General features: G+C 34.8%; 1 protein-coding gene and 1 long non-coding RNA gene across 2 annotated transcripts in view; both read left to right on the forward strand.

Moving 5' to 3' along the window:
* Nucleotides 1–27,600, forward strand: part of LOC141455911 (ribosomal protein S6 kinase alpha-5-like) — a 423,200-nt gene that overhangs the window by 70,898 nt on the left and 324,702 nt on the right. The gene's annotated exons all lie outside the window — the stretch shown is intronic.
* The window catches only part of LOC141455913 (uncharacterized), a 49,478-nt gene continuing 23,698 nt past the window's right edge, over nucleotides 1,821–27,600 (forward strand). Inside the window, exons 1-4 of the long non-coding RNA XR_012459534.1 lie at nucleotides 1,821–10,175; nucleotides 10,419–10,573; nucleotides 11,106–11,279; nucleotides 11,421–11,618. This is a non-coding gene — a long non-coding RNA (uncharacterized lncRNA). The remainder of the gene's footprint in view (nucleotides 10,176–10,418; nucleotides 10,574–11,105; nucleotides 11,280–11,420; nucleotides 11,619–27,600) is intronic.

Consider the following 27,600-nt stretch of genomic DNA (forward strand, 5'->3'; position numbering starts at 1 on the left):
GATACAAAATCCAAAAATCTATCCAATCGCAATACATTCCCGAACTGTACAAACATAGAGATTGGTTAAAAGTTTATCACATTAACCTTTAATCTAAAATCCAACACAAACTAATCATTTCGCCAAAATAACCCAATTATTAAATCGGCAGAAATGCATCCAATATTTTTTTCCCCATGCCATTGCTCCAACCATTTCAACAACAAAATAAGGAAAATATTTTATCAAATTACAATGTGATGTTCGGAAAATAAAATGTAAATTTTCATTCTGCTATAATATTTATTAAATAAAAAGACATGTTTATTATCTTCTAAAAACCCAAATACGTATTATTGAATCAATTATCTAACCGCTTCCGTTGATATCTAAATATTGCGTTGTTCGTAACCTAATAAACAAATAATTTAACGTTCATTCAGTACAGTGATTTCAAAACAATGCAAAGCTTTGGTGGATGGACTTTTTGAGATTTCAGAAAATGTGCACTTCCGATTACGTAAACTGTATTTATGCAAATACGAGGGTCGTTTGAAAAGTCCGTGCAAAAATAAAAACTACTTAATTTTTTTGGGTAAACCTTTTTTATTTTTCAACATAGTCTCCTTTTAGGCTTATACACTTCGTCCAACGCTGCTCTAGTTTGTTGATCCCTTCCGAATAATAGGATTTGTCCAAGTCTGAACAATAGCCATTCGTTTCTGCAATCACCTCCTCGTTTGAATAAAATCTTTTTCCCGCCAGCCATTTCTTCATATTGGAGAACAAATAGTAGTCCGAGGGAGCCAAGTCTGGCGAATAGGGGGGGATGTGAAACGAGTTGGAACCCTATTTCCATTAATTTTACGACCACAACTGCTGAGGTGTGAGCTGGTGCGTTGTCGTGATGGAAAAGGACTTTTTTGTGGGCCAATCGTGAGCGTTTTTCTTGCAGCTCGGTTTTCAAACGGTCCAATAACGATGAATAATATGCACCTGTAATAGTTTTACCATTTTCCAGATAGTCGATGAGGATTATTCCTTGCGAATCCCAAAGACAGTCGCCATAATCTTTCCGGCCGAAGGAACGGTCTTCGCCTTTTTTTGACGCAGATTCCCCCCTTGGTAACCCATTGTTTAGATTGTTCTTTGGTCTCAGGAGTGTAGTGATGTATCCATGTTTCATCCACAGTGACGAAACGACGCTTAAAGTCCTGCGGATTCTACTAGAACAGCTGCAAACAGTCCTTGCAACACTTCACACGATTTCGTTTTTGGTCAAGCGTGAGCAATCGCGGCACCCATCTTGCGGATAGCTTTGTCATGTCCAAATGTTGATGCAAAATATTATGTACCCGTTCATTCGAGATGCCCACAGCACTAGCAATCTCACGCACCTTCACTCTTCTGTCATCCATCACCATATTATGGATTTTATCAATGATTTCTGGAGTAGTAACCTCAACAGGGCGTCCAGATCGTTCAGCGTCACTTTTTGCCCATACGGCCACTCCGAAAATTTTGAAACCACTTATAAACTGTTCTAATCGAAGGTGCAGAGTCACCATAATGTTTATCAAGCTTCTCTTTAGTCTCCTGAGGCGTTTTGCCTTTCATAAAGTAGTGTTTAATCAACACACGAAATTCTTTTTCGTCCATTTTTTGAAAATCACTCGACTTCCTCGATTCAAACGAATGCCAAACAGAAAGAAATAGACCGATCTGGCTGAAACTTGGTGTGTGTTCTTCCAAGAGATGCTACTAACTAAACATAACCTCGATACGCGCCAGTAGTGCTATCTCTCTGACTTTGCACGGACTTTTCAAACGACCCTCGTAATCTTTGAAAGCTTGTATTCAGTTCATAATTTTGGAATGAAATCTTCTTTTATTGAGATCAATAAATTTTTAAATCTAAACAGATAGCCGCAATGATTGACCTTTCAGTAATGTTAAGTAATAAATGTGAAACTATCTTGAATGATGTAAAATTAATTCATAATTTGCAACTCATCGTATTTGATAAATGATAAAATTCTGGACAATAAAAATAAAAAGATTAGAGAAAAATTTATTGTGTCACTGGATGATTACCATTAGAGAGAGGCGATAAAACTAGCAAGTGCATTCAGTGCAACTATCCGATTTTAAAATATTAAAAATCTCTATTGGCAAGATAAACCTTTAAAACTTTATAAGCAATATAAGAGTCCCTTTCATCTCAAATTTCAAATTTAAATTCGTAGCATAGTATTTCTTGAATAAGGCTACCCCCTTCAGATTGCTAAAAATCATAAATATTTTCGGTAAAAGTAATTGCAAAAGTTAGGAAGTCAGGCTAAAACTGATGTGATCCCTCATATAAACTGCACTATGGCTCGAAATTCTGGGCTTTCCAGTATTTATTTACTGTAGATAGGGGGCAGGTAAGGTTACTTTTTTAACAGCTTCTTTGATTGGTCTAAATGTACTCTCAGACTTTACTGGAAACTGGAAGAATTCCATTAAATGTGACAGATGTTAGGGCTAGAGTTTTGTCAGAATTTGAGGAAAGGCCAGAAAATTATGTTTTGGAAAAGCTGAAAGAAAATTAGATGGAGTAAAGTATATACGTGCAAAAAGGTTCTGTCAATTGAGCCAGAAATTTAGCTGCCGAATCTGATAGAGAAAATGGACAAATCATTTAACTTCAATTCGGAGCCCTGCCGGCCTATGGACAGTGTATTCTCGTAAGAAGCCACTAGAAAAAGAAAAATCTAAGGGCCAGCAAGCTTTTATGGGATCTCCGCCGTGTTAGAATCCAGTTATAGAATAGAAAAGAAATTTATTATTCTGGGACAATTGTCCCCTAAGAATAAATACAGGAACAAATAGAGGCCTTAATAGTTTGGCCTGTGATTAAACAGAAAATAAATAAATAAGTATTTACAAAAAGTGAAAATAAAAATAACAGCAGAAATTAAGGAGATAAATTAAAACAATTAGAATTTCGGAGGAAGCTGAATAGAAAGGAGATAACTGAATAGAAGGGATTTAAAGATGGATAGGATAGGAGCATGGCGGACAGATAAAGGCAAGGAGTTCCAGAGAGAGGTAGCACGTATTAGGAAGGACTTGTCAAAGGATGAGGTACGGTGAGAAGGAATATAGAGATCGGATGAGCGAGATCTAGTGTTACGGGAATGGATGGAGGATTTAAACTTAAGGAGTTGAAAAATATAGGAAGGCCTTTGAGACTGGATGACTTGAAAAAGGAAAGAAGCGAAAAAATACTGGCGGCGATAGACAGGAAAAAGCCACTTCAACTCATCGTAGCAGTGCGAATTATAGCACTATTTATAGACATGTAACTGGGCTACATTGGGGCAGCCAAATCTGAGGTGGTTGTTTAGACTAAGAGGCGAATTGCTGCATTTAAATTATCTACCAAGGATTGACAAAGCTAAGTCATAAAGAGAAATGTGCATTGTGCAATTTAAATAGTAGAGAAGACTTGCTACTCTGTGAGTGCCCCATCCTATCTGAATTTCGACTGAGATATCCCGGTGCGTTCTCGGCTCTTATCTGCACAGTATGTTATACGTATAGATGCTTTGGGTAATCAGGATATTTGCAGAAATTTAATTAATTTTGCCAGGCAGGCAGGGATGTACTCAGGTACAGCTTAATTAAAGAATTTAATTATTAATCATTGATCTTTAAAATATTACTTTTTAATTAGATTTTTATTGGCAGTGCAGCTCAGAAGTTACAAGGTTATGCTTTCCGCCCTGTGTTTTATGTTATTTGCACCATGTAGCAATACAGTTTATTTTCATATTTTCTTTTATATATTGTAATATATCAAGTATTTTCGTTTTAAGTTTGTTACTAAACTCTTGCAGACGGCGTTAGCCATGCCATTTGTACTTTGTAAGACAGATTTAGTGTGCTATAATTTCTTAAATAAAAGTATATGGGGATCGACTAAACGTTCCAACTCTCTACGCTTCTAGACGTTACAATCAAAAATATTTCGGAAACTAAGCTAATGTTCCATTCTGTGTATCTAATCTCACCATCCATAATGATCTCCAAAATCCCTTTACAGATCTTGCTAACACTCGTTTCTTAAAATTTCATTCCTCTAACGCAGCTCAACCTAACCCTCTAGTAGAACACCAATCTTCTTCCACATTACCAGGTAATCCTCTAAGGCAGTGATTCCCAACCATTGGTCCGCAAGAACTAAAATATCGTCCGCGAAACACTTAACATTTTTAAAATAATAACATATTTATTTGACATGCGACCGCGGTGAGGGGAACGTCGAGCGAGTTTAGAACGCCTAAAAACAAGTCCAGGAGTCGACCAAAAAAGCAAATAAATGCGTGTAGCTTTGAGCAATCTCATCAATCCCAGGATTACCCCATCTTGTTAAGAAAATGCAAGCTCAAAAAGCACATTAATATAACTGAAAACATGATCACAATGTTAATTGAAGTTTATTTTTAAAATCTAAAGGTAGTTTACTGTGATATTGAACCTTGTGGTCCCTACTAACAACAAAAATATTAAAATGGTCCCTGGTTATAAAAAGGTTGGGAACCATTGCTCTAAGGAGACTGAAGAGAAGATGGCTCCGCGATCTACTCTCATCATAAGAGCAGCATAGTAAGAGCATGTTAATGGAGTGTCGCCAATGGGTGCCTTCAGCTGTCCATATTCATGTTATTGTAATATTATATCACATTTACTGGTTGCAACCGTTGTTGCAGTTGTGAATTCCAATAAAAGATTTTTTTTAAAAAAGTATATTATAAGTGGGCTAGAAGTGAAGAAGCAATATATAAAATTTAATAATGTGTTATGATAGAATTAGGGTAGCGATCCATCTAAAAGTCCAGCGACAAAACTAAATGAGTATGGTATAAAGATGGCGACTGATACATTGTAATTCAGTTTTATATTTAATTTTAAATTTTGCTGTAAGTATTGTCGTCTCTAATTCTAATTGAATGACCTGTATAATTAATAGTTAAGCACAGAAAACCCTTGTAATTGGGTACATTATTTTAACTATCTATATCTACTGGAAGGACTTTGAAACGGATATTGTCGTTAACAGCTCAAAATCGGAAATCTACCCAAATTACACCAATCTTCTATAACCATAAGATAAACAAAACCGAAAAGGCAGTAACCGTTATGAACCAAAAAGAATACAGTTAAACTGAATCATTTTATTAATGTTTGCCCATAGTTAGCCATATTAGCCATAGTTTGGCCATGTTAGTCTATACAGTTTGTACTAAACACATCCGGGCGTCTACAACTTCCTACGCCCGTCATTTGTTTAGAACACTAGAGGAATATTAACCGCCTACTTTTCTGGCTCTAATGCCAAAGCATTTTAACCGCGAGCCGTGCTTAATTTATTTTTCACAAACTTGTAACTTGTTTTTCTTGAGATAGGGCACCAAGATGTCTGCCTCTTCTAAAGAGAGAACATTTATATCTGAAAATTTTTGTCTATGATTATGACAAAATCGTTTGAATACAATTTATGTGCGATTATAATCGAAGAATTTCTCTTCATCGCATATTCTTAGGGAATGTATTAAGCAGAGGAGAAGCACACTAAATTTCTCTTACAGTTGGAAATTACTCTTACTGCTGTGTATTAATAAAAGAATGGAAGGCGAGATACAGGGCGAGGGAACGCTCTATTTCCTCCCTTGCCCTAATCCAATATTATCCGCCGTCTCACGCCAAGGGCTGTCTGTATAAATAGGAACGCAGACGAGAAAAATCTTTTCAATCTAGCTTACAGCTACAAATCTTCTCAAATGTGCGCCTTCGAGCAGAAAATTTATTTAAATCAATAAATTATTTCATTTCAAAATATGTATTACAAAGATACAACAGAATTTTAAATTCAGATTGCGTCAAAATACAGTTAGGATCAGTTTGTTAGGAGAGATGGTCAGAATTCCGTGGACTCCTGCTTGAGAAAGAACTACTGACACAATCAGCACACTGGTTCCGAGCTAACAAACCCCACCTTGAACAGATGCTCCCTGTGAATAGGCCTGTGATCAGTGTAATCTGATTTCTGGCTAAGCACAGAGTCTCTTTGGCTCTTCGTTTGCACAGCATCATAGCCTTGCTGTGTTTGACCCCCAGGACACATCACCCAGTTCCTATACAGTTCTCCCTCCAGATCCAATCTCTCAGGAGATACTACACGCTTGGTGATTTCCAGGCAGTAGGAGCACTGCTAAAGACCCACGAAATCAACAGATAGGCCAGACTGCGCCCTGGCAGAGCTTTGATGGCCGCCTGTTGTACCAGTCTTCCTCCACCACACTACCTAGGTGATACTTGAAAAGAGAGAGATCAGAGTTAGATGATGGTAGAGGGTAGCAATGCTGCCCGAATTGAGACAAAATTTATCAAATGAAAAAGCCAATAATTCCATTCAGAGTTCAATAGGTTCGAAATCCGAGAGGAAGAATGGCGTACAGTGCTTCTCTGGTAAAAGATCCAGAATTAATCTTCGCATATGCAACTGCGTAAGCTAATTTACAGGGAAATAAGATTAAGATGAAAGATAGAGGAACGGAATCTATGCCCACGCCACTGCAGCCGCCACAAGAGGCTTATTGTAGGCCCTCCCATTAGGATCTAGTAGACAAACCTCTCCTACTAAAGAAGTTGGGGGCTTTCCCTACTAGTTCTATTTGCGCTACAATCTCTTTCGGTCTCTAAGAACCAAAAGATCGCAACGCAATCGAACAGCAAGTAAGCTCATCTTCCTGACACAGTCTGCACAACTGTTCCGAAATAATAAGCCCTACCATGTACAGGTTGCTTTCAGAACCTACCATGCCTCGGTGAATAGGCCTGCGACCAGAGTAATCTGATTTCTGCCTAAGCACGTTATTTTAGACAGAATTTATTATATGTTCTCTTCTTTTTCTTTCTTTTTGATTCTGCACTTTTTAATTTGGCCTAAGTGTAAGACTCACAAAACTCATTTGAAGAAGTCTCCAGTAATTAGTTCGTCCAGAAAGTTCATTGTGTATTAATGTAATGTATTAAATTTTATAACCTTGATTATTATTAACCTTGAACTAAATATTGCATTTCACTGAGACTGCGAGGCAGCCTCCATACTTTGAATCTTCGAGCAAATATAGGTCAACCAACGCCACAACGTCTGAGTTCTTGATTATTAATTTTTCATCGCAACTACCACATATCGCATTACATTAATCATTCCAGTACAAACAATAAATCCAATTTAGCTCAGTAATGGTAATTAGAAAATATAGGAGAGCATTTTAATTAGTGTTCTCATTAAATTTGACCTTACGATAGATTCTCTTTCTCTCTCGCTCATTATTTCTCTGTTTTTCATTCTAATTTCCGTCATATTCTATTAAAGGAATTTTACTGGAAGGCATCCATGGCCAATCACAGCGTTTATGCTTTAAAATCTGTGTTTTCCTTTGTGGCGCTTTTTTGTGCTTATACTTTTAGGATCACTAAACAAAGAAAATTGGTCACTTACAATTGTAAGAGAAAGTCTATTTCATACCGATTACCTTATTGGACAATAAGTCGAGTTCGGTAACGTTTCCCTGATTGGATTTTTCTATATTTTAAGATTTCCTCAAAATAGCACTTAAAATTAGGTTGTGAGAGTAAATCGCACCGAATTTGGGTCCCTAACTGATCCCATTGATTAAACCTTATGATACTGTTCAGTACTTCCGGTTTTCCAATTACCTAATATTAAAATGATTTAATTTCACAATAATGGTATTAAAATTAATTTATTTTAATAAAGAGCGACTCACTTAAACAAAAATTTTATAAATTTAATATAATGCACGTGTGTTAATGTAGAGTTAATTAGACCATGCAGGGACTGTTATAGCGGCCGACCTTTTGGTTAGCGCACACGATTAGTTTGGTTGGTAACCACTCTCTCGGTCCACACCCTATCTCCGCCAATGTTCGTTTATAATCTGGTGTGTATTGGAGAGCCGAGCCAGCAGGCACCACAAGGACACCGCGAAATAACAACATGGCGAGCCCTAGTGTTTCCAGCTAGCATCACATTAAGCTTCAAAGTCCTGCTTGCTTTGCTTTTTGTTCGTAGATTAATTAAGCGTCATACTATAATGATTATTATTAAAAGCAAAAAAAAAAAAAAACAGAGACGTAGAAAAATCCGATGTAAACGCTTTTCTTTCGTTATGTTCTGACATTCACATTATTCTGCGTCTAAGCCGTACACTACACTGCATAACCCAGAGGTAAACCCAAGTTCCATTGCCCGGGAAATCATTAAAATAGATAAAACCCAACTCCTGTCAAAATATTCACAATTTATGTATAAAATTGTTACGCATCTGTATAGAATAACTAGCTGGCTGATCGATTTAGGTGGCACTCAAGTTGGCACCAGTAAACGAGGTCATTGAACGAGAAGCTTTCAATTTAAAGTTGTAGATGAATAGTAACAATGAATGGTAAAATGTTCTAGAGAGAAGTAAACAGAGATTATGAAGGTAATCACTAAAGAAAATCCTGTTCTCTTATCTAGAACAGGCTCAGGGAGTAAGCAGAAAATTATGAGGCAACGTTTGCGAGTCCATTGTGAATTGGAGAATGAACTCTTAACTGGTAATAGATTCAGGAAATTTGATCTGCATACGGATCCAAAACAAAATGAATAATGTACCCGTGCCGCTGTAATGATAAGTAGTAGAGATGTGAAGAGAAGTCTCTTTCTAGCACAAATCAAAGCGATCCTAATGTGGAATAACTTGAGTATCTGTAACAATTTTCTCCTGTTTCCTGAGCAAGTATCCTGGAAAAGGCCAGAGTGTGAATCGAAGCTAATCGCTCCTAAAGTAATAACTACTGCGAAGTGACACCCATAATTAATATCGAACCGAATGACACTTCTTTTTTATCTAAATCAGATCACGCATCGATAATTAGAAACGATTACAATACTTTTCCTTAGTGGTTGTAAGAGTTGGATGACACTGCATTTAAGCTTTAAACCTCTGTTTCCTGCTAAATTTTATCAAAATTGGGATATGATTTTGGTAATTACAAAATTCCCGTGTAAGTCCCTCTATATCTGTATATATATATATATACACCTGTTCTCCAGTTCTGGCTCTTAGTTTCTGTAACTCAACCAACCCCCACACAGCCACGTAAGTTTTCAATAATTATATAGAATTTATTGTATTTTACTGTTTATTTTTGTATTACTGTTTTTACTGATTTTTTATGTTACCCAGTCTCTAAATTGTTTGTATTTGTAATATCCAGGCCCTGAAGAAGACAATATATTTGTCGAAACGTTGGCAAAAAGACGAGTTGTTTTTATTTGACTGATTCCTCGCCAATCTTGATTCCTTAGTTTAATAATTTACGGTCACAAAGCCTATATATTCGTAAACTAAAACTATACTCCTTACATTCAAGCAATGTTATTTTCCAATTTGAACAGAAATATATATTACATATCTTGAATATGTGATGTTTTATTTTACTGTCTTGAAATGTTTTCAGAACAGAACTTATAATAGTATAATCCCTAGCATCCTCTCTTCACAAAACTTATGGTGAAGTCAGTTTTTACTGTTTACTAAATTGAATTATTAAATTGAAAACTAGAAACGATAGTGGGGGAGCATATTCCCGCCCGGTTCTATCTGCCATTGCTGTTTTTGTTCTCATTTTGTGCAGGTAGGTAGGTTATAATTTGGTAAAACAGCATAAGATTTATTTTTTTAATTTTGGCTTTTATTTTGTAATGTGTTTGGTTGGAATTATGATTAGGATTTCTCTAAAAGGCTAAAGTATGACATTATTATCTTACTAGAGATTTTTTTTACTTTTTCATGTTTTTCTATTACAGTATCCATCAATATTTGCTGGAAATAACATAATACTTTAATATGAAACAATGTTTTCTTACCTTCTGCTGGAAGAACCAAAGTTTCTACGTCCAGATTACCCAAGATATGAAATCACTGTCACATGTTCTCTGGCACTCAACACTACCCTGCAATCAGCAAACATTTTATTAAATTAATCACTGTAATAAAGAAGAGAAATGCTGTGAAGAAAAAAGTGATGATAGCATTCAGAAAAAATTGTGAAGTTTTTAGAAAAAACGAAGGGTAAGTGGAAATCTAAATCCCAAGATTAATCATTAATACGATCCATTTGAAATTATATAGTCTGTTCATTTTCATCAGAGTTCTTTTTGTTGGCATTTCAAGTTTATATTTAAAATTGCACTAGGGGAAAACACTTCTTTAAAAAATGCCAAATTTATAACAATTTTCTTTAAAAATCTTTAAAGGTTACTATTATTTAGGTTAGTTTACAGCTTTACAGTATTAATGAAAAAGGTTTTCCAGCTAATAACAAGCAAATATGGCTATAAAAAGCTTAATGCATTAATGATACAATAATTTTCTTTTGTGTCTACAAAAAAAAAATGGAGTTTATTGTTTGAAGAAGGTGGAACCTTTTTTGGAATTTGGTGTGCAAAGAAAATTCGAAATTATAACAGGTACATGTTATATTAAATACTTTGCATGAGAAACGTTAAGTGCATGTTTCATTACTATAAGCAAATCATTTAGTCATTTTAACTTAATAACCAATTCATTATAAATCTAGTCCAAGTTAATCTGGCCTCCAAACAACTTAAAATAATTTGAAATAATAAAATAGGTAATGAAATTTACACCATTACAATTTGATTAAACAATTTTATGCGATCATAAAGATGTTTTATGTGATTAAAACTAAATACACACATTAATTTTATGTGCACTTTCGCCATATTGCTTTTCCTTAACTGGTTTTACCTGGGTTTTTATCCAAGGAAATAATTCTGGGGTAAATTTAATCCTCACAGCATCACTAATGAAAATGCAAATTTTATATTATTTTTAAATCTCAATTTAATAAGTTAATTAATATTTCATAAGTTTTATAATTATAATTTCTTTCGTCATATTGAAATGGCTAGTAATCCCAATTGCTAATTACTTCTATTTTTAAGTAATAGGTCATTAATCTTTGTGAATTTTATGTAGGTTTGAAACCAATCATTTACTTGGCCAATTCTGAAGCTGATTTTGTTTTAAATTATTTAAATTTACTATTATCAATGTTAAAAGATAATTAACTTACGTGATTCAATTTCAAGCACAGAACATCCATAGTGAAACTGGGCAAAAAAACAGTATGGGCAACCGGATCAAAGTCGAGTAATATTATCATCTTTATTTGATTTTACTTTATTTGATTGAATTTACTGCCATTAAAAATTATTTTGCATTAAATTTATTACTTTTTCTTAATTACTAAACTTTATTATTTTTATTATTAATTTTATTATTTTGTTGTAGATGTAGACATTGATCATGACGCCATTACATTGTGGGACCAGTGTTACGTACTAATTAAATTATAAGCAAGTGATCAAAATTGTTCCTTTTATTAATATGGTTTAGATTAATAATTATAAATTATTTTTGAAATGGTGTCGGGTAGTGCGATAAATTGAGAAATCATTTCATCCTTAATTGTGAGCACCCTTAAGTATGGTATGTTGAATAACATTTTTTTAAATTAATTTAATTTCTATTAAGATTTTTTATTGCTGAACTTTAAAGGCATTCTGAACGTTAAAAGAAAAAAAAATCTCTAAAGAATAGGCTCTTATTCTTACTCAGTGATTCATTAAATAAGCTTCTGATAATTGCTGTATAAGAAGGATTTAACACAGTTCAAAGACAATGCGTTTATATGTTATCAGTTTTATCTGCTTTAGATAAACAAACTGATTATTAAGTTTTCATTATAATTCCTTGCATTTTTGATGTACTTCTTTGCTGTTTTGTTCTTGATTTATATTTCAAGGCTGGCCACTAAATTAAGTGCCTTGAAACATTTTGATATTTCTTCGACTTTGAGTATTATAGTGCTTTACTTTTAGAGCTGACTGCTAATTCTTAGGATAGGGAGTTCCGTACGTATCTTTGAGGAGGTACATTTAAGAAAATCCCCCAAAAAGTGAGACAATTCAAAGCCTTATTTTAATAAGAAATTGGAATTTTAAATCCTTATCGATAGATATTAGTAAAGTGGTTTTTGAGTATATTGAGAAATGTTTAGTGAGAAGATGCTGTCTTGGTGTTTAACTATATTATATAAGTGTATTGTTTTAATTTTACTTCCATTTATCTTTTTAATTCTCTTGTATAGACAGTGTATTATATACATGTCTATATAAACAGCAAAAATTTATATATTATTAAAATTATGTCTATTTTCAATCAATTTGCTTTTGTGGATTATGTAATTGTGATTTTAATCAGTGATTAAGGTTGATTTTGTTAATCCTTAACAAATAATCTTAGGACTCTTTCTTTTTCAATTCGTTATCTTTTTACTTGGCTTTCTGGATTTTTTTATGTTTTTTATTTCGGGTTTCTTGGAATATAAAATAAAGGAATTTATCCTTTAACGCTAACTGTAATCTTACATAGTAACTGATTTTATTTTTTGTAAATCTTCTAGCTAGAAACGCCATTTTGTGTCCTAGTGCTTCTATATTTCTTTCAAGCTGTCTCGAATTCTCTTTTTACAAAATTTCCTTCGTATGAACAACTTCTGGCTCGCTACTGCAGAAAAGTGTTCAAAAATTCCACCTTTGTTAACTCATCCACTCACTCTCCATTGCCTTCTACGATGATTTGTCCACAAGTAACAAAAGAGAAGTGACACTTCATTGCAAAGCCATTGAGATTCTCTATCTTATCAACAGTTTGCAAACGTAACGTTTAACAGTTAAATCAATATTGATGCAATGTTTGGGTGTAGATCATTTTGATTGGATGTTCATTGTTGGCGCAGCTGTGATTTCTTTGTTGTGTTTGGCTTTTCATGTTGGTCGTTGATCGTTTTGGGCCAAAAATTAAATATTCTTGAGGACAATACCCCTGAGAGGGTTCTACATAGCCCCATTCAGTACCTGATAATTACACAGACATATAGGAAGGCCTACATAGAGCTGGGAGTCAGTAATTAGGGACAATCATTCCCTGGCGTAACCAAGACCAATCCTAATGCTCCTCCAAATTTTCTGATGATGGTACCCACAGATCAAGGGAACCAACGCATCCCTTGAGAAGTTTGTTTGATATAATCATTTTTTTGTAACCCATGCATCTCTCCATGCAACGAGCTCTATATTCCAAAGTTTTTACCTAAATTATCGGATTTCGCCCTCCACTTACTCGTGTACCCAAACCCACTTTAGAAAAGTCTCTAAATACATTTAATATCTCTTCTATTATACTTCTATTCAGAGCTACAAAGCGAAACATACGAACTAATCGATTTTTTTTTTTACTGGCTACCTTAAGTGATAGTGATTATAAGCTAGAGTTAGCCTGGGGTCTCGCAAAATTCGAATTTTTTGTCAGCAAAACTCCAGATCAATGAAGAAATAAACTGATCTGTTTCCCCTTGCTCCATTGCTCTTTAAGGGAGAAAAGTATCCTTGTAATTACTTTATACATTATTGTTATCATTACACTTTATTGATAACTAACTATTAAAACCATTATATAACTGTTGAAAATTAATGTTAGAAATATCACAAAACTCTTTTATTACCATACAATTAGAGAACCACTTTTTTGACGTTATCAAAAATGAACACTAATTAGCCATAAAAAATAATTATTAATGTGTACATGTATATGACCTCTGTATTGTACTATTTTTGTTTTTTCCTTTTAATATAAAAAGCAGTTTGAAGAATTAATTAATATACTTATCATTTTATTTAGTTGAATTTTAAAAAATCAATTACGATGCTTTTAATGAGAGATGGTATTAATTATATTTTTTTTATTATTTATATAGTCTCAAATAAATTTTTGTTCTATTAGAAAGCAATTTTTAAGTTTGTAAAATGTCTTCTTTATAACAGTCTAGGACAGTAGCTGTTCTATGTATCTCTATTAGGTCTAATTCGTTGAAAATGTAGGCCTACCATCTAAATAAATAAAAATTCATTCCAACAGAAATAGTGTTTTGCTCCAAGGTATTCTAAATTATGTGAGAATGTTATTAGAAGCAAAGTTGCTGACAAAAGTTAAGTGGTCAAGAAGAGGATGCAGTGTCTGTCTCCTCCTTTGATACTCTTTCTAAGATGATACTCTAGTTCAGATTCTGAGGGATTGTAGAACACTACCTAGCTAGTAAATCTTGTAAGTTGTTTTCTTTTTAGCTCTACGGGCTCTTTAGACCTTGCCTTGCTCGACAATATCCCTTCCTACCTTCTTGTCCTGCGCTCTGACTAGCCATCTCATCTTCCACCTCCAAGCCTACGGTTATCTTCCTCTAACCATCTCATACTCGGCCTGCCCTTAATCTTATGCCACTCGGGTGGACCATCCATAGCTGTCTGGGACATTCTCTCTTTATTTCTATTCTTTCTACTTGCCCAAACCAGCTTAGTCTGCTAAGCTTTCACCACTGCCTGGCTCTCGTTACCAGGTTCCTCAGCACTGAGTTTGATCTTATTTTTCCATACATCACCACTTCTTAAAGGTCCATATATTTTTCTTTCTTTCTTTGCCACTTGTTTCTTGCTTCACGTTTTAATAAGCAGCTTTCTTCCCAAAACTTCACTACAGGTCCGTGTTACATTTTGATAAACTGATTCTTTTGGTTACCTCAAACATTATAGCTTTCATTTCCTGTTTGGTTAGCGTTGCTGTGTATCTTGGGGGCATTTATTTATTATATTGTAGTAATTATTGTGCTTGGGAATTTTAAATTGGTCCTTGCTGCTAAAGGTAAAGTGTCGTCAACTAAGGAGTTATGCTTATTTAGTTAAATTCTACTGCAATTGGGTATCTTAGTGATGGTGATACCAAGTTTGGAAAAAGAGAATACTAGTTCTCTGAAAGATGAAATCCATATTAATCTAGTTCTCCTGTAGTCAAGAGTTCTCTTCAAATATTTATTAACACTGCGATGCATTACTTTTTTAATTATCTTTTTTAAAAAGTTAACTATCTAAAGACCACTTATCTTAATCGAAAGTTTGAAGTATATTTCTTTAGATTCTGTTTCGAGACGAATACTACTGCTCGCCCAATTCTCGATCATTGTTGCCTTATTGTGGATGCCCTATTCAAGTTTTGTCCTTTAGAAAAATATCAACTCCTCAACAGTTCATACTTCCAAAATTATTTAAACTATTTCAGTTCATTCATAATTGAATTTACTTAGTCATTCCTCAATCCAGATTCGCTTCATCGCTTAAAATGCCCTTGCCTATATTTTAGAATCAGAAATACTCAGTAGCAACTTTTTTTGTTTTTAAATTGTAAAGTTTTTCCAAAAACTTTACTTACACAACTAGTGCCTGCCACTAGTTATTTTAATATTATGTGGGTTTGTTTAAATAATAAAACTCGCTAAAGTTGTAAGTAATAACCTGATTTATTCGCACATTAACTTTAACTAACATGAACATTTATTAGCAACTAACGCTATTCATTACAGTCACCATTTACAATAGTCACAACAGTTTACTGTTACTTACTCACTACGTAACGCCACAAAACTGTTCCACGACTGACCACTGGTCCGCACTGCCCCGAATTGCACAAGGCTCAGCTGCACTAACACACCTCTACTCATCAACTGACTAATTGCCCAACTAGCTACCACTGAAGCACGCCACAACACTGACTCTCTCTAACTATGTCTCAACACTGACTCTCCAAGACTAACTCCAAAACTCACTGACTGACTACAAGACTGTAAAACTCTTAGAACTCGATTAAAAACTCCTTAAAAACTCGTTAAGACTTCTCCAGCTGTGTCTGCCTCCTTTTAACTGCGTGCCTCCCTCCAACTGGGACTGCCTCCTCCAACTCTCTGAGCATAAGTTTCCACGCCCTCCTGATGTTCATTGGCTGGAGAAAACATACTGCCACCACCTCAGCTGGGGCCGCCCTCCTCCTACTCACTGTCTCGCTCCTACCTGTCAATCACTGGCTGGGAAAACACATATGCCACCACCCCAACTGAGGCCTTTCTCTTAGCTGGCTTTTACACAGGTCGCTAACTCCTTAAACAATCTAGCCCTTTTCTTTCTAGTTCAGGTAAAGACCGGCCCTTTTGTCTACACAGTGGTGGCCTGATACCGACTTTGGTCGCTTAACCCCTAGAACAATCTAGGCCTTTCTTCTCTGCCACAGGTAGATACCGCCCTTTTGTTTATGCAGTGGCGGCCTGTTACTGACTTTGATCGCTCAACCCCTAGAACAATCTAGGCCTTTCTTCTATGCCCAGGTTAACTTCGTTACAAAATTTATTGTATTATGAGATTATGTTGCGTATTATGTTTGCTTTTGGGTTGTTTAAGAAACAGATAACAGTATATGTTGTACATTCTTTTTGGTGACTGATTCATAGTTTAAATAGGATGAAAAAATAATTGCCATTTCAGTCAAGTAAATTTATTTTGCCCAGCTTTCGACCTAGGGACTAGGTCATCTTCAGGGTTTTAAATTTAGTTTCATGTAGGTCTTGTAAATGCCTTGCCTTTCTCCATTTGGAAACGTTTTAGCACAAGCGTGTCCACAACAGTGGCTGATATGATACGGAGGTGTATATGAGGTTGATGATCTGTGTCATCAAATTTAAGATTTAATTAAATTTAAAACCCTGAAGTTTAGCCCCTAGGTCGAAAGCTCGGCAAAATAAATTTACTCGACTGAAATGGCAATTATTTTTTCATCCTATTGATAGTAGTATCCTTTTTAAAAAAAAATAGATCGAAACCTTTTCTAAGGTTTCCTCCAGATTGTGGATTATGTTAGTGATTATATAATCTTATCAAAAAGGTTTAGTACTTTCATTCTGATCGTTTTAAATCTAATTTTGGATATTAATAGCAGAAATATCTGTTGATTGAACATTTTTATTATTATTGTGTTTACAATTGGCGGTTAGAGGTTTATTTAAATCTATTCAATGGCCAGCTCCATTAAAGCTAGCCTTAAGGTAATTACCACAATAAGATTAGTTTTAGGTAAACGAGAGTTTCTGTTAAAAGTTTTTCAAATTTTTCATAAATTTTGCTGAAACTATTAACAGATTTCTGATAAATTCATAAAATTTAAATAAATCTGTTACGCTTTAAAACATCGTTTATCTTTTATATTTATTTTTCTATCCATCCAATGTCCAGTTTTTTTAGTGAAATCATTTATTTATTAGCAGTCATTTCTCGCATTACCGTTATTAGGAAAAAATATTCCAGGCTTTGCCCAAGCTGTAAATAATTGTTTGTGAAATGTTCGCAATAGGGTATTAAAATGTACTTAGTAAGGTTGTTATGGTTAGGATTATGGCTCATTATTGAGGTTTTAGATCACGAATGGGATTATTTTATTATTATAACGATTAGGTTGCATTTTGTTTTTATTTGAAGATTAATTATTGGTATTCATTAGATGTGCATCCGTCGGAAGAGCTCAGTATTCGGTTAAAAAATGTGAGGATAAAAGTTTTAAATTAGATATAAATATTTCTTTTTAATATCGTAACAACGTAACACGTATTTAAGATTTTCGAGATACGTAGTTTTCATTTTCCGGTAATTAAGTTACTGCAACCCATTGAGGAAGTTACACAACGGAAGCAAGCGACTTAGTCGTAGGTCCCAATCAAACAATCAAGATGTCAGAAGTAACGTGTTCATTAAATCATAGAAAAAACATTGTGGAATTACTTATTAAAATTGCAACACCTGTCGCCTTTTTCTAAGCAACTTGGAAAAATTGCGAGATTTATAGAAAATAGAAAAGATATTTTACGAAAACGGCAAATAGAATTTTTTTTTTTTCCTTGTAAATTAATTATGGAACAATTAAGAAATAATAGTTTAAAAAAAATACTACTTTCATAGGTTTCATTCACTTCTTCTACGACCATAACTCTGCCCTTAAACGAATGCCCTTCAAGATCCTCACATGACGATTTTCGTATTTGTTTTTCCAACAGTGGGGCCTGTTATTGTATACGAGGATCGTTTGAAAAGTCCGTGCAAAAATAAAAACTACTTAATTTTTTGGGGTAAACCTTTTTTATTTTTCAACAGTCTCCTTTTAGGCTTATACACTTCGTCCAACGCTGCTCTAGTTTGTTGATCCCTTCCGAATAATAGGATTTGTCCAAGTCTGAAAAATAGCCATTCGTTTCTGCAATCACCTCCTCGTTTGAATAAAATCTTTTTCCCGCCAGCCATTTCTTCATATTGGGGAACAAATAGTAGTCCGAGGGAGCCAAGTCTGGAGAATAGGGGGGATGTGAAACGAGTTAGAACCCTATTTCCATTAATTTTGCGACCACAACTGCTGAGGTGTGAGCTGGTGCGTTGTCGTGATGGAAAAGGACTTTTTTGTGGGCCAATCGTGGGCGTTTTTCTTGCAGCTCGGTTTTCAAACGGTCCAATAACGATGAATAATATGCACCTGTAATAGTTTTACCCTTTTCCAGATAGTCGATGAGGATTATTCCTTGCGAATCCCAAAAGACAGTCGTGTGTTCTTCCAAGAGATGCTACTAACTAAACATAACCTCGATACGCGCCAGTAGTGCTATCTCTCTGACTTTGCACGGACTTTTCAAACGACCCTCGTATATATATATATTTTTTTTTTTCTAAGTTATAAACTACATTTATGTTTCCTCACCACATCTACAGTGACATGTCGTGTCGTTAACCTTTTTTTACCCAAATTACCTTCCCATTAAACATTTTCAATGTTCAAAAAAAAGTAACCATTTTGAGTTTGAGAATTAGGTAAACTTAATAAAAAAAAAGTCTGATTTTTTTTTTGAGAAATAAACTAATTTAGATAGGCCTTTAAAAGTTTTGAAAGCAGTTAAAACTTATTTAAGCTTAAATTAGAAATCAAGCATAGCGTCTTGATACTATAATGTATTTTATTTTTTCTTTTGACAAAAAAGTTATTTCCTGAAGGAAATTTACTTAAGAAACGTTTCCTGAATTCATGGGTGTCTTATTACTAACATCCTGTTTACCTAAAATTCCATTAAAATTGAAAATTGCGGAAATTAATTTTTTTTTAAACTGAATTACATTACTAGCTTGGTCTTCAATTGAATGAATTATTTTACATTTAAATAAATAAAACGACACTGCCATTCTCTCCACACACTCTGACCCTATCCTCGCAGTACGCTCACTACAGTCCCATCTTCACACAATAGAACCTTGGTTAGAAAACTGGCGTATAAAAATTAACCCAACTAAGTCTAAATACATAGTCTTCACCCTCGAACGTCAAACTCCACCACCTGTCTTCTTACATCATACACCTATCCCACCAGCCGACCATGTGCGGTACCTTGGAATTTACCTAGACAAGAGACTTACCTGGAACCCCCATACGAGACTTAAACGTACCGAACTAAACAAACGATACAAACTTCTAGCCAGGCTACTCGACAAACGCTCAAAACTCTCACTACAGAACAAATGACGACTCTATACAGACACCAATATGGACTTACGGACTCGAACTTTACGGAACAGCTAAAAAATCCAACCTCAATAGACTACAAACACTCCAATCCAAAATACTCCGCCGCATACTAGACGCCCCATTCTACGTTAACAACCACACTATACATACAGATCTCCAAATTCCACTTATCTCCGAAATTGCCAAAATCCGATATAAAAATTTTCACCAAAAACTCTCACTTCATCCCAACCCTTTAGCTGCAAATTTGTCTACAACTACGCTACCCTCCAATCATGGAAGACGGCTGAGGCGCCGTTGGCCCCGTGACCAACTGGGTGACTAATGGCGGCCATCACTGGATGACCGTCATTCACGTTTGCCACGCTATTAATATACGCTTATCTCATTTACTTATTGCACCCTGTAGGTACAGGTGTAAATTACATTAAAAGGATAAATAAAAAAAAACGGAATTTAAATAATTAGACAACTCTAATGTTGTCTTAAACTTTGTGTGATTGTAAATCATTTATGAATGAATCTATTTCTAAACTTCGGACTCATTAGACCACAGCTCAATAGATGGATACAAATTATCTATTTTGAATTTTCACCAGTATTTTGCGATTATCTGAGAATTAAAAAGTGGGAACAATTCCTTTAAGCTTAAACTCTTTTGAGTAGCAAAATGGGATCTGACTTTAACCTAGTCACCCAATTGTCCCAACCAAAATAACCACGTTATTGGATGGAATTTTGATTTTTTTTTTAATTTTTTTTTTTTTTTTCTTTTTTTGGCATTGGCTTCCGGCATACAGCCAGCATCGTCTAGGTGCTTATCACTAGAATATCACTTACTCTCCGTTCTTACCTACAAATACATTCGCTTCACACATTCATCATTCTACTATATACCGCTATTTACATGAACTACTGCTAATGGATGGAGCAGCACTCTGTGCTCCTGCCATCCTTCTCGCTTAACCAAAATTAAAATCACGTAATCCTTCTCTAAGCATTTTGTTCCATTCATTCTAATTCGGCTATAGCTTCTAAATACATTCATATTTCATTGCTAGCTCTGCTATCGACTTAAGCACATAACTGTTGGTGGAGAATATAATGTCTTCGTAGCGAAATGGTGCATCTAAATACCTGTATATATCGTCAAACATTCGTTTCCTTTCTACCACATAACGTGGACATATCATTATTACATGTTTGAAATCTTCCTCCTCATTGCAATCTACGCAAAGAGGAGAGGACCTTTTGTTGATCCTGTGTGTAGATACGATCCGCTCACCGCGTGGTTCGCTCTTAGCCTGCTTATTGTCGTAACAACCCATTTATTCGTGCCAGTTCCCTTAAACCATGGTTGTCTAGGTAACTGATCTGCCATAGTTTTATAGAATCTACCTTTATCACCATTATTGTAATCTGTCTGCCATTTTTGTAGTGCTGCTTTTGCAATTATACGCTTGATATCGGTGTGTGGTAATTTATAATTAGCCATTTCCCCACTATTGGTGGCTTCCTTTGCAAGTGTATCAACAATTTCATTCTCTTTTATACCACAATGACCTCTTACCCACAAAAAATTAATGCAGACTCCCTTCTCTTTAAAAATGGCAATAGTTTCTACAATCTCTGCGATAATGTGATTCATTCCTGTAGACTGGTTGTGTATATGTGATAATTTACACAACGCACTCTGGCTGTCACTAATAATGGTATATTTTTTCTCCGACAACGAATAAATATATTTTAAAGCCGATAAAATAGCAATTAGCTCCGCTGTATAGATGGACGCCTCATCTTCTAATTTAATTATCGTAAAATAGTTCCGAACCGGATCATACACAGCACTTCCGACTCTATTATTGATTTTGGACCCAATTTTGTTTCATCAATTTACTATTAATTATGATTACTAATTACATTCTTCTGAGACTTTAAACGTTTCTTTCAAACATTTTTTCCCAGAGAATTCGATGACAGACATTTCTGTATGTCAGAGAGCATTCATGTGTAAATGTGTATACCAGATGGAGAGGATGGAATCTTAAAAATTCTAGAATTCCGCCCAAAAGCATCGAGATTGTAGATTGTATAAAAAGGGCGGCTCCACCAAAAAGGGGAAGGAACGCAGGCAATCCAAAATGCCCATTGTTCCCCGCCCACCCCTCATATCATAAGAGATACCGAGGCTCCTAGAACAACAAATCCGGCTAAAGGTTGCCAGATGCCAATACAATAAACTAATAAAGTAGCAACAGGATGACTCAATCGCCCAGTGCACTGGAATACACCGGTAGGGAGACAGTTGACCTTCCGAAGACGAGAAATCTAGTTTTAGAATAAACGGGGCACACCTCTACAAAGTGCCGCACAGTCTCATTGAACTCACCACAGCCAGCGCAAATTGGTGACTGGGTAAGGCCGCATTTGAAAAGATGGTACGCTAAATTCGCATGTCCACTCAACACCTGAACCAACTGGCGGATCCGGGACCTGCTAAAATCAACTAAAAACATCAAGATGGATCTTTTGATTTACTATTTACTATCGTGAGTTCTAAAAAGCTTTTTGGTGGAAGCTGTGACACGATTCTACTAGCAAATAGTTCGGCAGGCTTTGCAAGCTCACAGAAAAGAGCTTAGCAAACATAGAGCGCCCTTACTTACCCTGCTAGCCTACTTCTAGTCAAGACCTGTATTAGGCTAATTCCTTTTTCAAAAAATTTTAAAGATCAAAATATCATCAAAACAAAATTAAATTACCTAATAAAAAAAAGAGCACCAAGAAAATTAAAGCAGAATTATCCAAAAAAATATGCGTACAAAACACTGACAAAATAAGTTCTTAATGTATTTTGAAAAAATGAAATATTGTGTTGATACATAAATATATATATTGACATATATTTTTTTTTTAATATACTTTAACCTATTCCCTATTATATATATTTACATAATACATTGGACATGGTTTAAAAATACATTAGTTACAGCCGGCGGAGAGTTGTTGAGACTGAGAGTGTTAGACAAATTTATAAATAACTTTATTATAAAGTTTTATTTTTAAATACGGGCCGAACTAGCCTTACGTTAACATAACAATAGTTTATATCTAGGGCTTTATATATATATGCATAAAATGTTAAATATATAAAAATAATTTAAAAAAAAAAAAAGATTTGAAAAACAAGAAGACAGCTTTTCAGCTGTACGAAACACTAAAATATCTTTGACACAGGAGACTCCGTACATAACACAGCAATTAAGACAGCCCTATGAAGCTCCTGGGACAGTTACTTTCTCTAATTATCTAACGGGGACACCACTGAAATCACAATCCTGTATAGACATTTACTAACTTAAGCTTGCCCTGTATGAATGAGAGCTAGTAAAAAAAAAAAAAAAAAAAAAAAATTAACAGCGAATAAAGTTAGTTGGAGGTATTTGAAAATTAAAGTACTACCGACAAAATACCCAGTAAGTGGAAGTACTAAACACTCAAAAGGCTTCATTGTCTTAGAAAGCATACACATACTCTGATTAGCGTACAAAAATAAAGAAACTGGACAGTGGAGCACTAACTTGCTCCGAAAACCGATCGACAATGTCTAAAAACCTAAATTGCCTCAAGATGTGGAACATAATGAGAAAATTTAGAGGTTCTACAGTTCCATTTTTTTCTTTTTCTCTTTTTCCACCATTTTGACTCTCTCTTTATTCCTGCTTTGATTACAGTCTTCAAGTTTTGCAAATGTTAACTGTACCCAAAATCTATTAAATTTCCAATTGAGAAATTTTTATAGTACAACTGGGACTTGAATTTATTACGAATTAGGATGTTAATAACAATTATAAATGAATAAATGTTATTGTTTGGCAGCTTCCCTTTTATTATTTGCTGGGATCAGCAGTTTAAATTGAGATCTAATCCAGGACCTTCGTTGAATTTTTTATTTTCTTTTTCCTAAGCGTTCACAAGAAAGTAGGCGGATCCTTTCAAGTATTTTAAATTTGGTTTATTACAAAATAAATTCTAATACACATATGCGTAGAAAGGAAGAAAAGTTCCCCCGGAATCTTTACTGTACTGAATCCTCCTCATCTTATTTTTGGGTGCTTAAGACTTGAATATATTTGTATGAAAATTCCACAGCTGGTTGCACTTTCAGCACAGTTAATGCAGCTTCAGGAAATTGTAGTTTCTATTCAAATTCGTTACAAAGTGGAAATATGATAGCTGTCTTCTAGCTATGGATAATTTTATAGTATAATTTGTTACAATCCTTAATCAAATACAGATATGAGTAAATAGTAGCAAATATAGAAATTTAAAATAGAATACTTGAAAATAGACTTAGAAAAACCAAACAAAAAATCTATCTACTGCATAAATTCACCATCCACTATGCGGATTTAAAAATAAATAAATAATACAATGTTTAATCTAATCTATTTATCTTATGTACGTGTGTGAAATGTTCACACTTTAATAATATAGCTGGCAGTGCAATAACTGTTGAAATAGGTTTCCTTCCTTATCGTAAATCGTGTCCCATTTGATATATATACATATATGTATTTAAATGTAAATTCTATACGTATATACGTATTTTCTAATGTTCTAACGTCCTTCAAGTTTTCCATTTAATCCTGGTTTTTCTGCTTTTTTATTTATTTAAAATATAAGGTATCCTTTATTTTTCTCTGTTAAGGAGATTGTGATTAACTTTTTCTTTGTCAATTTCTCTGTTGCTTTTCTAATTTCCGTTAATCATTGTAAGACAAAATATTGCAGACGCCATAGTTATTCTAATTTATTTTTTTATAGGGAATAAACATTTTTGAGATCTAATCAGTTCGAAAAAGCTCCATCAATTTTCTTGCTACGTTTAGATTAGATTAGACTAGGGCGGCCTCAAGGCCTACCGCCACTGCGACCCCTTTGGATCTATTGTGGCTCCCCTCACTTTAAAGCTTGCCCTCCAGACCTGTCCTTTTAATCAGACTCTTAATGCTGGAGATCAGACTCTTGGGTAAAGCCCACAGGCCTTGGTTTTTCCTCCCCGAGAAGTGACATCCTTAGCCACACAAGCCCTTCACACTAACCACAACACGTGCAGTGCCGTTTCCTCCTCCTCTTCCTGACAGAACCTACAGAGCCTACCATCTGCCAGGCCCTTGCGATGCATGTGTTTTCTGAGCCTGCAGTGGCCAGTTAATAGGACTACAATCATCCTTATAGCCCCCACGGCCTTGACGGATTAATTCTGCAGTCAGCCTCGGCGAATAGCCTTTAATAAACTCCTTCGCCTGTCTCTGCCCAGTGGTGGCGAGCCACCACTCCTGAGACCTACACTGCACCCCTAAGTTAAAATGGTCGCAGTCTTAACACACTTCGGAACCCCCAAAAAGTGTCCCGCAGAGCCTTCCCGGGCCAATAAATCTGCCGCTTCGTTTCTCTTATGTCCTGAATGACCATGTACCCAAACCAGAAAGACCTTATTTTGGTCATTCATGTAATATCTATTAGACGTGCATTGTTTCGAAATAATTACTCTTATAAAGAAAGATTTGCTCTATATTTTAAAGAAAGTTTTTGAATTTCATCTTTTGTTGAAAAAGAAAAAAAATGCCAAAGTCTGTCAACTTTGCGCTTATTTCGGGCAGTTTTTTGCCCTTTTACAACTACCGGACAGTTTTAATCTGTATCTTTTATTTTAAGAATGTTGTTATAAAGCCATTTAAGGGCACTTTTAGAAGAGTGTAGAGGGCTAGAATATCTTAGCATGGCACCTTCAGGTTTAATCTATGATCGCATCATTTGCATAACATTAATATTGTTAATTAATTAATCTCATTTATTAATATTAATTAATTATGGAATTGCTGCGCGCAATCCAAATTCCACATTTGGGGGCAAATCTAATCTTGGAACTAGAAGTTTCAGTTTAACTGTAGAGACAAAACTGCCTGAACTGTCTTTAGACTTCACAAAAAAGAAAATCTTTCCTCCACGACTGCTCATCAGGATGGATTTCATGAAGCCTTTTAATACCAACTTCAAGTATCATTCAATGAAATTAACTTCTGGAATATTAGTTGCCCATCAACAGATCGTTAAGAGTACGATAGAAGAAAGAGAAAAAGTAGCTGTGACTGAACGTCCTTCACAGTTGACACAGAAAACTGACGTAGAAGAAAAATCTAATTCATAAGAAAGCTGTAGAAACCATGATTCTGTGCTTCAAGAAGTTGCATTGTGGTTTGATTGTAAAAGTTAATTTTTTCTAAAAATCTGTTGGCCATTTTGTCGTAGAGTGAAATGAATGCCTTTATCAAGATAATAAAGGATAATCAGAATGATACCAGAGACCTGGAATGAAAAGCTATGGAGTATGGAAGCTATGTCTATTGTTGGATGCTAAAGATTGCTTGTATAAACTGAGGAACAGCAAGAAAACAAAACAAAAAATCTGTAAATAGTGAAGATCATATGTAAATAAACTTGTCCTTATGTGAAATATGATTGGAGAATTTGGGCTTAAATTTAGTAGAAGTTTTAAATCAAGACCTTTCTGCAAGACCTTCACTTTTGGTCATATGTACCAGTCACATAAGAAAAAATTGAAAATTCAGACTGGTTAATCTTTTCTATGATTACTTATCTCTTATTTACTGAATGAAGTAACCATCTGAACTCAGCTCGTTAGTTTCGTATTGCTAGCCGGATAAGGTGTCGGAGGCGGAAATATGGCATTGCAGAGAGAGAGTATAACCAGCTTGTTATTCAAGGAATAGTTAATATATGATCAAGTCGTTACCGCCTCCAAGACATGGTCATAAATATTACACCCTAACCAAGCTGTGGGGTTTGGAGGAGGAATAATGATCTGGAATAACTTGGAACTTACTAAGTTTTAGAATCTCAGATGGGAAATTTATGTAGCCAAATAAAGTGTGCTTAAATTTGTTGGTATCATTTATTTTGCGCAATCCGTTAAACATGGTAAATGCGTTTAATTTTAAATGTTTTTTTTTGGGGGGGGGGGGTTGCTAATGACTTGTATTGTTTTTTTTTTTTTTTTTTTTGTTTTCTTTTTTTGGCATTGGCTTCCGCCATACAGCCAGCATCGTCTAGGTGCTTATCACTAGAATATCACTCACTCTCCATTCTTACCTACAAATACATTCGCTTCACACATTCATCCCTCTATTATATACCGCTATTTACATAAACTACTGCTAATGGATGGAGCTGCACTCTGTGCTCCTGCCATCCTTCTCGCTTAACCAAAATTAAAATCACGTAATCCTTCTCTAAGCTCCTGCTCTAAAAAGTGGTTGATCATCAGGCCTATATTACTCTACACCTGAGAGAGCTTGACCTTTATTAGCAACACCAAGCAACTTCTTGGGTAACACAGAACAAATTCCTCTGACTTGCGACTGACTCTCCTCCATGAGATATGTTCCATAATCCCCAGTACACTCCTTTTGATCCAACCAAAACTCATCACCACTGTAGATTGGACATCCTAACGCACTCTGTCGTGAAATAGCCACCAAATTCCCAGCAGACCCAAAAAAAGATTAAAGATATCACCCTTTAACATCTTTTGCCGCAGGTTTTTCCCTTTATCTTCCTGCATATAATTATATAATTATAATTTTACTATATCCTAAATGGCCGTAGACTAGCAATCTAAGAAGGTTAAAATGTTAATACTTAATGAGTTTTTTTCTTTATGTATTATGGTTTTATATTTTCAATTAAAGTTTATCTACTTAAACTTAAATTCAAGTGAAACTGAATTGAAACCATTTAACATTTAGATTTTTAAGTTTTAATATTTTTATTTGAGTTTTCTTGATACAGTAACTAGGATTTTTTTTTGGAAAAAAAAATTAATTAGAATACTCCCAACTGAATCTAGGTCAGTCCCTCTTCCAGAGATCCTGCAGATTCTTTTATCCTTCTAAAT

This window comes from Rhodnius prolixus, unplaced genomic scaffold, assembly GCF_049639745.1.
Source record: "Rhodnius prolixus isolate KJV_2025 unplaced genomic scaffold, Rpr scaffold_4, whole genome shotgun sequence".
NCBI classification, from domain to species: domain Eukaryota; kingdom Metazoa; phylum Arthropoda; class Insecta; order Hemiptera; family Reduviidae; genus Rhodnius; species Rhodnius prolixus.